This window comes from Oncorhynchus mykiss, chromosome 19 (genome assembly GCF_057628025.1).
Source record: "Oncorhynchus mykiss isolate SJ-2025 chromosome 19, ASM5762802v1, whole genome shotgun sequence".
In the NCBI taxonomy this organism is placed as follows: domain Eukaryota; kingdom Metazoa; phylum Chordata; class Actinopteri; order Salmoniformes; family Salmonidae; genus Oncorhynchus; species Oncorhynchus mykiss.
Window position 1 is genome coordinate 14,247,143 of NC_143040.1, and position 13,194 is coordinate 14,260,336.

General features: G+C 46.1%; 5 non-coding genes across 5 annotated transcripts; all 5 read left to right on the forward strand.

The window, feature by feature from the left end:
- Positions 1-6,102: 6,102 nt before the first annotated feature.
- trnae-cuc (transfer RNA glutamic acid (anticodon CUC)) lies at positions 6,103-6,174 on the forward strand. Its single transcript has one exon. It is a non-coding gene; the product is annotated as a tRNA-Glu (tRNA).
- A 1,158-nt stretch (positions 6,175-7,332) lies between these two features.
- trnae-cuc (transfer RNA glutamic acid (anticodon CUC)) lies at positions 7,333-7,404 on the forward strand. Its single transcript has one exon. It is a non-coding gene; the product is annotated as a tRNA-Glu (tRNA).
- A 1,332-nt stretch (positions 7,405-8,736) lies between these two features.
- Positions 8,737-8,808, forward strand: trnae-cuc (transfer RNA glutamic acid (anticodon CUC)). The gene has a single exon. It is a non-coding gene; the product is annotated as a tRNA-Glu (tRNA).
- A 2,339-nt stretch (positions 8,809-11,147) lies between these two features.
- On the forward strand, positions 11,148-11,219 carry trnae-cuc (transfer RNA glutamic acid (anticodon CUC)). Its single transcript has one exon. It is a non-coding gene; the product is annotated as a tRNA-Glu (tRNA).
- Positions 11,220-12,552: 1,333 nt separating this feature from the next.
- Positions 12,553-12,624, forward strand: trnae-cuc (transfer RNA glutamic acid (anticodon CUC)). The gene has a single exon. It is a non-coding gene; the product is annotated as a tRNA-Glu (tRNA).
- Positions 12,625-13,194: the final 570 nt, after the last annotated feature.

Genomic DNA, 13,194 nt, shown 5'->3' on the forward strand with positions numbered 1-13,194 from the left:
TAATCGGTCTGTAAACAATTGTTGGAAAAATTACTTGTGTCATGCACAAAGTAGATGTCCTAACCGACTGCCAAAACTATAGTTTGTTAACAAGAAATGTGTGGAGGGGTTGACAAACAGGTTTTAATGACTCCAGCCTAAGTGGATGGAAACTTACGACTTCAACTGTATGTACCAGCTCACACTGGGAACCGATTTTCACTCTAGTACCCTTCCCTGGTGGTCTAGTGGTTAGGATTCGGCGCTCTCACTGCCGCGGCCCGGGTTCGATTCCCGGTCAGGGAAATAGTCTATGCTCCTTGTTTACTTGTGCAACCTGTCACTATGAATTTAGTAGGTTGTTGCACATATGTACCACTTCAAATTGCAAACTGATTTGCCCTGCAGTGTCCTTCCCAGGTGTTCTAGTGGTGCACCAGACCCTCCTGCAGCAAAGCACCCCCAACATGATGCTGTGCTTCACGGTTGGGATGTGTTCTTTGGCTTGCGAGCCCTTTTCGATATAGGACTCGTTTGCCTGTGGATATAGACCATTTTGTACCTGTTTCCTCCAGCATCTTCACAAGGTCCTTTGCTGTAGTTCTGGGATGGATTTGCACTTTTCGACCCAAAGTACGTTCATCTCTAGGAGACAGAACGCGTCTCCTTCCTGAGCGGTATGACGCCTGCGTGGTCCCATGGTGTTTATACTTGCGTACTATTGTTTCTACAGATGAGCGAGGTACCTTCAGGCGTTTGGAAATTGCTCCCAAGGATGAACCAGATTTGTGGAGGTCTACATTTTTTTTCTGAGGTCTTGGCTGATTTCCTTTGGTTTTCCCATGGAGTCAAGCAAAGAGGCACTGAGTTTGAAGGTAGTGGCTGTGCCTTTAAACAGTTTGGAAAATTCCCGAAAATGATGTCATGGCTTTAGAAGCTTCTGATAGGCTAATTGACATCCTTTGAGTCAATTGGAGGTGTACCTGTAGATGTATTTCAAGGCCTACCTTCAAACTCAGTGCCTCTTTGCTTGACTCCATGGGAAAACCAAAGGAAATCAGCCAAGACCTCAGAAAAAAAATGTAGACCTCCACAAATCTGGTTCATCCTTGGGAGCAATTTCCAAACGCCTGAAGGTACCTCGCTCATCTGTAGAAACAATAGTACGCAAGTATAAACACCATGGGACCACGCAGGCGTCATACCGCTCAGGAAGGAGACGCGTTCTGTCTCCTAGAGATGAACGTACTTTGGGTCGAAAAGTGCAAATCCATCCCAGAACTACAGCAGTGGTGCACCAGACCCTCCAGACCCTTCTAGTGGTGCACCAGACCGTCCTGCAGCAAAGCACCCCCAACATGATGCTGTGCTTCACGGTTGGGATGTGTTCTTTGGCTTGCGAGCCCTTTTCGATATAGGACTCGTTTGCCTGTGGATATAGACCATTTTGTACCTGTTTCCTCCAGCATCTTCACAAGGTCCTTTGCTGTAGTTCTGGGATGGATTTGCACTTTTCGACCCAAAGTACGTTCATCTCTAGGAGACAGAACGCGTCTCCTTCCTGAGCGGTATGACGCCTGCGTGGTCCCATGGTGTTTATACTTGCGTACTATTGTTTCTACGGATGAGCGAGGTACCTTCAGGCGTTTGGAAATTGCTCCCAAGGATGAACCAGATTTGTGGAGGTCTACATTTTTTTTCTGAGGTCTTGGCTGATTTCCTTTGGTTTTCCCATGGAGTCAAGCAAAGAGGCACTGAGTTTGAAGGTAGGCCTTGAAATACATCTACAGGTACACCTCCAATTGACTCAAAGGATGTCAATTAGCCTATCAGAAGCTTCTAAAGCCATGACATCATTTTCGGGAATTTTCCAAACTGTTTAAAGGCACAGCCAACTTAGTGTATGTAAACTTCTGACCCACTGGATTTGTGATACACTGAATTATAAGTGAAATAATCGGTCTGTAAACAATTGTTGGAAAAATTACTTGTGTCATGCACAAAGTAGATGTCCTAACCGACTGCCAAAACTATAGTTTGTTAACAAGAAATGTGTGGAGGGGTTGACAAACAGGTTTTAATGACTCCAGCCTAAGTGGATGGAAACTTACGACTTCAACTGTATGTACCAGCTCACACTGGGAACCGATTTTCACTCTAGTACCCTTCCCTGGTGGTCTAGTGGTTAGGATTCGGCGCTCTCACCGCCGCGGCCCGGGTTTGATTCCCGGTCAGGGAACTACTCTTTTGCTACATGTTTACTTGTGCAACCTGTCACTATGAATATGGAAGGTTATCGCACATATGTACCAGCTCACACTGGGAACCGATTTGCACTCTAGTACCCTTCCCTGGTGTTCTAGTGGTTAGGATTCGGTGCTCTCACCGCCGCGGCCCGGGTTCGATTCCCGGTCAGGGAACTACTCTTTTGCTACATGTTTACTTGTGCAACCTGTCACTATGAATATGGAAGGTTATCGCACATATGTACCAGCTCACACTGGGAACCGATTTGCACTCTAGTACCCTTCCCTGGTGGTCTAGTGGTTAGGATTCGGCGCTCTCACCGCCGCGGCCCGGGTTCGATTCCCGGTAAAGGAAATAGTCTATGCTCCTTGTTTAGTTGTGCATCCTGTCACTATGAATTTAGTAGGTTGTTGCACATATATACCACTTCAAATTGCAAACTGATTTGCCCTGCAGTGTCCTTCCCAGGTGTTCTAGTGGTGCACCAGACCCTCCTGCAGCAAAGCACCCCCAACATGATGCTGTGCTTCACGGTTGGGATGTGTTCTTTGGCTTGCGAGCCCTTTTCGATATAGGACTCGTTTGCCTGTGGATATAGACCATTTTGTACCTGTTTCCTCCAGCATCTTCACAAGGTCCTTTGCTGTAGTTCTGGGATGGATTTGCACTTTTCGACCCAAAGTACGTTCATCTCTAGGAGACAGAACGCGTCTCCTTCCTGAGCGGTATGACGCCTGCGTGGTCCCATGGTGTTTATACTTGCGTACTATTGTTTCTACAGATGAGCGAGGTACCTTCAGGCGTTTGGAAATTGCTCCCAAGGATGAACCAGATTTGTGGAGGTCTACATTTTTTTTCTGAGGTCTTGGCTGATTTCCTTTGGTTTTCCCATGGAGTCAAGCAAAGAGGCACTGAGTTTGAAGGTAGGCCTTGAAATACATCTACAGGTACACCTCCAATTGACTCAAAGGATGTCAATTAGCCTATCAGAAGCTTCTAAAGCCATGACATCATTTTCGGGAATTTTCCAAACTGTTTAAAGGCACAGCCAACTTAGTGTATGTAAACTTCTGACCCACTGGATTTGTGATACACTGAATTATAAGTGAAATAATCGGTCTGTAAACAATTGTTGGAAAAATTACTTGTGTCATGCACAAAGTAGATGTCCTAACCGACTGCCAAAACTATAGTTTGTTAACAAGAAATGTGTGGAGGGGTTGACAAACAGGTTTTAATGACTCCAGCCTAAGTGGATGGAAACTTACGACTTCAACTGTATGTACCAGCTCACACTGGGAACCGATTTGCAATCTAGTACCCTTCCCTGGTGGTCTCGATTCCCGGTCAGGGAACTACTCTTTTGCTACATGTTTACTTGTGCAACCTGTCACTATGAATATGGAAGGTTATCGCACATATGTACCAGCTCACACTGGGAACCGATTTCCACTCTAGTACCCTTCCCTGGTGGTCTAGTGGTTAGGATTCGGCGCTCTCACCGCCGCGGCCCGGGTTCGATTCCCGGTAAAGGAAATAGTCTATAGTCTATGCTCCTTGTTTAGTTGTGCATCCTGTCACTATGAATTTAGTAGGTTGTTGCACATATGTACCACTTCAAATTGCAAACTGATTTTCCCTGCAGTGTCCTTCCCAGGTGTTCTAGTGGTGCACCAGACCCTCCTGCAGCAAAGCACCCCCAACATGATGCTGTGCTTCACGGTTGGGATGTGTTCTTTGGCTTGCGAGCCCTTTTCGATATAGGACTCGTTTGCCTGTGGATATAGACCATTTTGTACCTGTTTCCTCCAGCATCTTCACAAGGTCCTTTGCTGTAGTTCTGGGATGGATTTGCACTTTTCGACCCAAAGTACGTTCATCTCTAGGAGACAGAACGCGTCTCCTTCCTGAGCGGTATGACGCCTGCGTGGTCCCATGGTGTTTATACTTGCGTACTATTGTTTCTACAGATGAGCGAGGTACCTTCAGGCGTTTGGAAATTGCTCCCAAGGATGAACCAGATTTGTGGAGGTCTACATTTTTTTTCTGAGGTCTTGGCTGATTTCCTTTGGTTTTCCCATGGAGTCAAGCAAAGAGGCACTGAGTTTGAAGGTAGGCCTTGAAATACATCTACAGGTACACCTCCAATTGACTCAAAGGATGTCAATTAGCCTATCAGAAGCTTCTAAAGCCATGACATCATTTTCGGGAATTTTCCAAACTGTTTAAAGGCACAGCCAACTTAGTGTATGTAAACTTCTGACCCACTGGATTTGTGATACACTGAATTATAAGTGAAATAATCGGTCTGTAAACAATTGTTGGAAAAATTACTTGTGTCATGCACAAAGTAGATGTCCTAACCGACTGCCAAAACTATAGTTTGTTAACAAGAAATGTGTGGAGGGGTTGACAAACAGGTTTTAATGACTCCAGCCTAAGTGGATGGAAACTTACGACTTCAACTGTATGTACCAGCTCACACTGGGAACCGATTTGCAATCTAGTACCCTTCCCTGGTGGTCTCGATTCCCGGTCAGGGAACTACTCTTTTGCTACATGTTTACTTGTGCAACCTGTCACTATGAATATGGAAGGTTATCGCACATATGTACCAGCTCACACTGGGAACCGATTTCCACTCTAGTACCCTTCCCTGGTGGTCTAGTGGTTAGGATTCGGCGCTCTCACCGCCGCGGCCCGGGTTCGATTCCCGGTAAAGGAAATAGTCTATGCTCCTTGTTTAGTTGTGCATCCTGTCACTATGAATTTAGTAGGTTGTTGCACATATGTACCACTTCAAATTGCAAACTGATTTTCCCTGCAGTGTCCTTCCCAGGTGTTCTAGTGGTGCACCAGACCCTCCTGCAGCAAAGCACCCCCAACATGATGCTGTGCTTCACGGTTGGGATGTGTTCTTTGGCTTGCGAGCCCTTTTCGATATAGGACTCGTTTGCCTGTGGATATAGACCATTTTGTACCTGTTTCCTCCAGCATCTTCACAAGGTCCTTTGCTGTAGTTCTGGGATGGATTTGCACTTTTCGACCCAAAGTACGTTCATCTCTAGGAGACAGAACGCGTCTCCTTCCTGAGCGGTATGACGCCTGCGTGGTCCCATGGTGTTTATACTTGCGTACTATTGTTTCTACAGATGAGCGAGGTACCTTCAGGCGTTTGGAAATTGCTCCCAAGGATGAACCAGATTTGTGGAGGTCTACATTTTTTTTCTGAGGTCTTGGCTGATTTCCTTTGGTTTTCCCATGGAGTCAAGCAAAGAGGCACTGAGTTTGAAGGTAGGCCTTGAAATACATCTACAGGTACACCTCCAATTGACTCAAAGGATGTCAATTAGCCTATCAGAAGCTTCTAAAGCCATGACATCATTTTCGGGAATTTTCCAAACTGTTTAAAGGCACAGCCAACTTAGTGTATGTAAACTTCTGACCCACTGGATTTGTGATACACTGAATTATAAGTGAAATAATCGGTCTGTAAACAATTGTTGGAAAAATTACTTGTGTCATGCACAAAGTAGATGTCCTAACCGACTGCCAAAACTATAGTTTGTTAACAAGAAATGTGTGGAGGGGTTGACAAACAGGTTTTAATGACTCCAGCCTAAGTGGATGGAAACTTACGACTTCAACTGTATGTACCAGCTCACACTGGGAACCGATTTTCACTCTAGTACCCTTCCCTGGTGGTCTAGTGGTTAGGATTCGGCGCTCTCACCACCGCGGCCCGGGTTCGATTCCCGGTCAGGGAACTACTCTTTTGCTACATGTTTACTTGTGCAACCTGTCACTATGAATATGGAAGGTTATCGCACATATGTACCAGCTCACACTGGGAACCGATTTCCACTCTAGTACCCTTCCCTGGTGGTCTAGTGGTTAGGATTCGGCGCTCTCACCGCCGCGGCCCGGGTTCGATTCCCGGTCAGGGAACTACTCTTTTGCTACATGTTTACTTGTGCAACCTGTCACTATGAATATGGAAGGTTATCGCACATATGTACCAGCTCACACTGGGAACCGATTTGCACTCTAGTACCCTTCCCTGGTTGTCTAGTGGTTAGGATTCGGTGCTCTCACCGCCGCGGCCCGGGTTCGATTCCCGGTAAAGGAAATAGTCTATAGTCTATGCTCCTTGTTTAGTTGTGCATCCTGTCACTATGAATTTAGTAGGTTGTTGCACATATGTACCACTTCAAATTGCAAACTGATTTGCCCTGCAGTGTCCTTCCCAGGTGTTCTAGTGGTGCACCAGACCCTCCTGCAGCAAAGCACCCCCAACATGATGCTGTGCTTCACGGTTGGGATGTGTTCTTTGGCTTGCGAGCCCTTTTCGATATAGGACTCGTTTGCCTGTGGATATAGACCATTTTGTACCTGTTTCCTCCAGCATCTTCACAAGGTCCTTTGCTGTAGTTCTGGGATGGATTTGCACTTTTCGACCCAAAGTACGTTCATCTCTAGGAGACAGAACGCGTCTCCTTCCTGAGCGGTATGACGCCTGCGTGGTCCCATGGTGTTTATACTTGCGTACTATTGTTTCTACAGGTGAGCGAGGTACCTTCAGGCGTTTGGAAATTGCTCCCAAGGATGAACCAGATTTGTGGAGGTCTACATTTTTTTTCTGAGGTCTTGGCTGATTTCCTTTGGTTTTCCCATGGAGTCAAGCAAAGAGGCACTGAGTTTGAAGGTAGGCCTTGAAATACATCTACAGGTACACCTCCAATTGACTCAAAGGATGTCAATTAGCCTATCAGAAGCTTCTAAAGCCATGACATCATTTTCGGGAATTTTCCAAACTGTTTAAAGGCACAGCCAACTTAGTGTATGTAAACTTCTGACCCACTGGATTTGTGATACACTGAATTATAAGTGAAATAATCGGTCTGTAAACAATTGTTGGAAAAATTACTTGTGTCATGCACAAAGTAGATGTCCTAACCGACTGCCAAAACTATAGTTTGTTAACAAGAAATGTGTGGAGGGGTTGACAAACAGGTTTTAATGACTCCAGCCTAAGTGGATGGAAACTTACGACTTCAACTGTATGTACCAGCTCACACTGGGAACCGATTTTCACTCTAGTACCCTTCCCTGGTGGTCTAGTGGTTAGGATTCGGCGCTCTCACCGCCGCGGCCCGGGTTCGATTCCCGGTCAGGGAACTACTCTTTTGCTACATGTTTACTTGTGCAACCTGTCACTATGAATATGGAAGGTTATCGCACATATGTACCAGCTCACACTGGGAACCGATTTGCACTCTAGTACCCTTCCCTGGTGGTCTAGTGGTTAGGATTCGGCGCTCTCACCGCCGCGGCCCGGGTTCGATTCCCGGTAAAGGAAATAGTCTATGCTCCTTGTTTAGTTGTGCATCCTGTCACTATGAATTTAGTAGGTTGTTGCACATATGTACCACTTCAAATTGCAAACTGATTTGCCCTGCAGTGTCCTTCCCAGGTGTTCTAGTGGTGCACCAGACCCTCCTGCAGCAAAGCACCCCCAACATGATGCTGTGCTTCACGGTTGGGATGTGTTCTTTGGCTTGCGAGCCCTTTTCGATATAGGACTCGTTTGCCTGTGGATATAGACCATTTTGTACCTGTTTCCTCCAGCATCTTCACAAGGTCCTTTGCTGTAGTTCTGGGATGGATTTGCACTTTTCGACCCAAAGTACGTTCATCTCTAGGAGACAGAACGCGTCTCCTTCCTGAGCGGTATGACGCCTGCGTGGTCCCATGGTGTTTATACTTGCGTACTATTGTTTCTACAGATGAGCGAGGTACCTTCAGGCGTTTGGAAATTGCTCCCATGGATGAACCAGATTTGTGGAGGTCTACATTTTTTTTCTGAGGTCTTGGCTGATTTCCTTTGGTTTTCCCATGGAGTCAAGCAAAGAGGCACTGAGTTTGAAGGTAGGCCTTGAAATACATCTACAGGTACACCTCCAATTGACTCAAAGGATGTCAATTAGCCTATCAGAAGCTTCTAAAGCCATGACATCATTTTCGGGAATTTTCCAAACTGTTTAAAGGCACAGCCAACTTAGTGTATGTAAACTTCTGACCCACTGGATTTGTGATACACTGAATTATAAGTGAAATAATCGGTCTGTAAACAATTGTTGGAAAAATTACTTGTGTCATGCACAAAGTAGATGTCCTAACCGACTGCCAAAACTATAGTTTGTTAACAAGAAATGTGTGGAGGGGTTGACAAACAGGTTTTAATGACTCCAGCCTAAGTGGATGGAAACTTACGACTTCAACTGTATGTACCAGCTCACACTGGGAACCGATTTTCACTCTAGTACCCTTCCCTGGTGGTCTAGTGGTTAGGATTCGGCGCTCTCACCACCGCGGCCCGGGTTCGATTCCCGGTCAGGGAACTACTCTTTTGCTACATGTTTACTTGTGCAACCTGTCACTATGAATATGGAAGGTTATCGCACATATGTACCAGCTCACACTGGGAACCGATTTCCACTCTAGTACCCTTCCCTGGTGGTCTAGTGGTTAGGATTCGGCGCTCTCACCGCCGCGGCCCGGGTTCGATTCCCGGTCAGGGAACTACTCTTTTGCTACATGTTTACTTGTGCAACCTGTCACTATGAATATGGAAGGTTATCGCACATATGTACCAGCTCACACTGGGAACCGATTTGCACTCTAGTACCCTTCCCTGGTGGTCTAGTGGTTAGGATTCGGTGCTCTCACCGCCGCGGCCCGGGTTCGATTCCCGGTAAAGGAAATAGTCTATAGTCTATGCTCTTTGTTTAGTTGTGCATCCTGTCACTATGAATTTAGTAGGTTGTTGCACATATGTACCACTTCAAATTGCAAACTGATTTGCCCTGCAGTGTCCTTCCCAGGTGTTCTAGTGGTGCACCAGACCCTCCTGCAGCAAAGCACCCCCAACATGATGCTGTGCTTCACGGTTGGGATGTGTTCTTTGGCTTGGAGCCCTTTTCGATATAGGACTCGTTTGCCTGTGGATATAGACCATTTTGTACCTGTTTCCTCCAGCATCTTCACAAGGTCCTTTGCTGTAGTTCTGGGATGGATTTGCACTTTTCGACCCAAAGTACGTTCATCTCTAGGAGACAGAACGCGTCTCCTTCCTGAGCGGTATGACGCCTGCGTGGTCCCATGGTGTTTATACTTGCGTACTATTGTTTCTACAGATGAGCGAGGTACCTTCAGGCGTTTGGAAATTGCTCCCAAGGATGAACCAGATTTGTGGAGGTCTACATTTTTTTTCTGAGGTCTTGGCTGATTTCCTTTGGTTTTCCCATGGAGTCAAGCAAAGAGGCACTGAGTTTGAAGGTAGGCCTTGAAATACATCTACAGGTACACCTCCAATTGACTCAAAGGATGTCAATTAGCCTATCAGAAGCTTCTAAAGCCATGACATCATTTTCGGGAATTTTCCAAACTGTTTAAAGGCACAGCCAACTTAGTGTATGTAAACTTCTGACCCACTGGATTTGTGATACACTGAATTATAAGTGAAATAATCGGTCTGTAAACAATTGTTGGAAGAATTACTTGTGTCATGCACAAAGTAGATGTCCTAACCGACTGCCAAAACTATAGTTTGTTAACAAGAAATGTGTGGAGGGGTTGACAAACAGGTTTTAATGACTCCAGCCTAAGTGGATGGAAACTTACGACTTCAACTGTATGTACCAGCTCACACTGGGAACCGATTTGCACTCTAGTACCCTTCCCTGGTGGTCTCGATTCCCGGTCAGGGAACTACTCTTTTGCTACATGTTTACTTGTGCAACCTGTCACTATGAATATGGAAGGTTATCGCACATATGTACCAGCTCACACTGGGAACCGATTTGCACTCTAGTACCCTTCCCTGGTGGTCTAGTGGTTAGGATTCGGCGCTCTCACCGCCGCGGCCCGGGTTCGATTCCTGGTAAAGGAAATAGTCTATGCTCCTTGTTTAGTTGTGCATCCTGTCACTATGAATTTAGTAGGTTGTTGCACATATGTACCACTTCAAATTGCAAACTGATTTGCCCTGCAGTGTCTTTCCCAGGTGTTCTAGTGGTGCACCAGACCCTCCTGCAGCAAAGCACCCCCAACATGATGCTGTGCTTCACGGTTGGGATGTGTTCTTTGGCTTGCGAGCCCTTTTCGATATAGGACTCGTTTGCCTGTGGATATAGACCATTTTGTACCTGTTTCCTCCAGCATCTTCACAAGGTCCTTTGCTGTAGTTCTGGGATGGATTTGCACTTTTCGACCCAAAGTACGTTCATCTCTAGGAGACAGAACGCGTCTCCTTCCTGAGCGGTATGACGCCTGCGTGGTCCCATGGTGTTTATACTTGCGTACTATTGTTTCTACAGATGAGCGAGGTACCTTCAGGCGTTTGGAAATTGCTCCCAAGGATGAACCAGATTTGTGGAGGTCTACATTTTTTTTCTGAGGTCTTGGCTGATTTCCTTTGGTTTTCCCATGGAGTCAAGCAAAGAGGCACTGAGTTTGAAGGTAGGCCTTGAAATACATCTACAGGTACACCTCCAATTGACTCAAAGGATGTCAATTAGCCTATCAGAAGCTTCTAAAGCCATGACATCATTTTCGGGAATTTTCCAAACTGTTTAAAGGCACAGCCAACTTAGTGTATGTAAACTTCTGACCCACTGGATTTGTGATACACTGAATTATAAGTGAAATAATCGGTCTGTAAACAATTGTTGGAAAAATTACTTGTGTCATGCACAAAGTAGATGTCCTAACCGACTGCCAAAACTATAGTTTGTTAACAAGAAATGTGTGGAGGGGTTGACAAACAGGTTTTAATGACTCCAGCCTAAGTGGATGGAAACTTACGACTTCAACTGTATGTACCAGCTCACACTGGGAACCGATTTTCACTCTAGTACCCTTCCCTGGTGGTCTAGTGGTTAGGATTCGGCGCTCTCACCGCCGCGGCCCGGGTTCGATTCCCGGTCAGGGAACTACTCTTTTGCTACATGTTTACTTGTGCAACCTGTCACTATGAATATGGAAGGTTATCGCACATATGTACCAGCTCACACTGGGAACCGATTTCCACTCTAGTACCCTTCCCTGGTGGTCTAGTGGTTAGGATTCAGCGCTCTCACCGCCGCGGCCCGGGTTCGATTCCCGGTAAAGGAAATAGTCTATAGTCTATGCTCCTTGTTTAGTTGTGCATCCTGTCACTATGAATTTAGTAGGTTGTTGCACATATGTACCACTTCAAATTGCAAACTGATTTGCCCTGCAGTGTCCTTCCCAGGTGTTCTAGTGGTGCACCAGACCCTCCTGCAGCAAAGCACCCCCAACATGATGCTGTGCTTCACGGTTGGGATGTGTTCTTTGGCTTGCGAGCCCTTTTCGATATAGGACTCGTTTGCCTGTGGATATAGACCATTTTGTACCTGTTTCCTCCAGCATCTTCACAAGGTCCTTTGCTGTAGTTCTGGGATGGATTTGCACTTTTCGACCCAAAGTACGTTCATCTCTAGGAGACAGAACGCGTCTCCTTCCTGAGCGGTATGACGCCTGCGTGGTCCCATGGTGTTTATACTTGCGTACTATTGTTTCTACAGATGAGCGAGGTACCTTCAGGCGTTTGGAAATTGCTCCCAAGGATGAACCAGATTTGTGGAGGTCTACATTTTTTTTCTGAGGTCTTGGCTGATTTCCTTTGGTTTTCCCATGGAGTCAAGCAAAGAGGCACTGAGTTTGAAGGTAGGCCTTGAAATACATCTACAGGTACACCTCCAATTGACTCAAAGGATGTCAATTAGCCTATCAGAAGCTTCTAAAGCCATGACATCATTTTCGGGAATTTTCCAAACTGTTTAAAGGCACAGCCAACTTAGTGTATGTAAACTTCTGACCCACTGGATTTGTGATACACTGAATTATAAGTGAAATAATCGGTCTGTAAACAATTGTTGGAAAAATTACTTGTGTCATGCACAAAGTAGATGTCCTAACCGACTGCCAAAACTATAGTTTGTTAACAAGAAATGTGTGGAGGGGTTGACAAACAGGTTTTAATGACTCCAGCCTAAGTGGATGGAAACTTACGACTTCAACTGTATGTACCAGCTCACACTGGGAACCGATTTTCACTCTAGTACCCTTCCCTGGTGGTCTAGTGGTTAGGATTCGGCGCTCTCGCGGCCCGGGTTCGATTCCCGGTCAGGGAACTACTCTTTTGCTACATGTTTACTTGTGCAACCTGTCACTATGAATATGGAAGGTTATCGCACATATGTACCAGCTCACACTGGGAACCGATTTGCACTCTAGTACCCTTCCCTGGTGGTCTAGTGGTTAGGATTCGGCGCTCTCACCGCCGCGGCCCGGGTTCGATTCCCGGTCAGGGAAATAGTCTATGCTCCTTGTTTACTTGTGCAACCTGTCACTATGAATTTAGTAGGTTGTTGCACATATGTACCACTTCAAATTGCAAACTGATTTGCCCTGCAGTGTCCTTCCCAGGTGTTCTAGTGGTGCACCAGACCCTCCTGCAGCAAAGCACCCCCAACATGATGCTGTGCTTCACGGTTGGGATGTGTTCTTTGGCTTGCGAGCCCTTTTCGATATAGGACTCGTTTGCCTGTGGATATAGACCATTTTGTACCTGTTTCCTCCAGCATCTTCACAAGGTCCTTTGCTGTAGTTCTGGGATGGATTTGCACTTTTCGACCCAAAGTACGTTCATCTCTAGGAGACAGAACGCGTCTCCTTCCTGAGCGGTATGACGCCTGCGTGGTCCCATGGTGTTTATACTTGCGTACTATTGTTTCTACAGATGAGCGAGGTACCTTCAGGCGTTTGGAAATTGCTCCCATGGATGAACCAGATTTGTGGAGGTCTACATTTTTTTTCTGAGGTCTTGGCTGATTTCCTTTGGTTTTCCCATGGAGTCAAGCAAAGAGGCACTGAGTTTGAAGG